The following is a 1,672-nucleotide window of genomic DNA, read 5'->3' on the forward strand; positions in this document are numbered from 1 at the left end:
AACTAAAACCTATTGTTATCCAAATCTAGAAGGAAAAAATCAAGGAACCTATACAGATTGCACAAATAGAATGATTATATAGAATAAAAGGAACTTGTTAGCTTTTCAGTTGGCAGCATTTGATCAAATTACCGAATCATGGCAGAATACCCATGAGTTCAATTTTTTTTAAAGTAAATAGGTACTAGTATGAAGGTTCAATTCAGACACTAGATTTATGAGCAGAGTGAGATTGGTTACTTAAATTCTGCCATTAGTTGATCAAATCACTGAGTCATGGCAGAAGGCCCACGTGATAAAGAGCAACTGATAAAGAGCAGCAATCCCACTGACAAGGTCAAGTTGAAAAAAAAAAAGTTAATAGTTCTAGCATGATGGTTCGATTCACACTATGCTGATGAACAGACTGAAAGTGGTTGTTACGTTTTGCCATCGGTTCCAATCAATTCACAGGAAGTGTAGCCTCTACACATCTTCATCCCTTCAGTGCACAATTATTATTATCGATTCTTCTTTTCCCGGGCATCTTCTTTCCGATTTAATAATATTAATGTCTTTATATCATGTGTCTGGTTACTTTAACAATAATTTAGTGCGCAGAATTGTCTTTATATCGTGTCTCTAGTCATAACGCTCAAGCCGACGCTTTATATCGTGTCTCTAGTCACAATGCTCAAGCCGACGCTTTATATAATCGTAAATATAAGAAAATTAAACATTGTCATCTTGTCTCGTCTGTTTGTCAAAGATGCTTTGCCACTGACTTGGTCCCGTATTATTCTTCCGTATTTTTGTCCAGTCTGGTAATTCCTGATTTCAGTGTCATTTACTCCTAACTTGGTTCGAGTTTGATGCACCACCTTCAACATATATAGCATCTTTGTCTTTTGATTTCTGTCTCGGGTTTTATTTAAGGAGTTGTATTTTTATATGATCAGCCAATTAATCTAGTCACATAGTATTGGCCTAACATCATCTAAAGAGGTAGGTTAGTATTAGCCCAACATTATCTAGAGTGGTAGAGTGGTATTGGGTAATAAAGGTTTAATTAGTAGAGTCATATTAATAATGTGGTTGATATACTTTAAATAACATACACAACCATATTATAAACGTTGATAGATATGGATTTAATATTAATATTGATATTAATAAATATATAATTATAATAATAAAAAATTATTATTATTATATTATAAAATATTATTATCATTATATTATAAATATGATAATAATTATAACAATAAACCCAAGGGATTCATATTATAAACCCTATGAATAATATTATAGTCTAGGAATATGAAACCTCAGATTAAGAAATCCAAGGGAATAATATTAAACTTAAGGGAATAATATTATAAACCTAAGGTATATAAACACTAAGATAAATATTATAGATCCTACAAGAAACATGGCGATCATGGCCGACCATGGTTGACAATAGAGACAATCTTTATCACAAAGCAACGTTGGACCATGATTGACAATGGATGACCATGGTTGTCATAATGTAACATTGGACCAGGAGACAATCTTTGCCACAATGTGACCATGGTTATTGACCATGGTTCACCATGATTGACAATAGTTGAGCAAGATTGATTTTCATATTGAGAAAATCTTTGTCACAATGCGACATTGGACTATGGTTGACCATGGTTAAGCATGATAG

Source organism: Pinus tabuliformis, chromosome Q (genome assembly GCF_031772625.1).
Source record: "Pinus tabuliformis cultivar Carrire ecotype Pingquan chromosome Q, CPIR1, whole genome shotgun sequence".
Lineage (NCBI taxonomy): Eukaryota > Viridiplantae > Streptophyta > Pinopsida > Pinales > Pinaceae > Pinus > Pinus tabuliformis.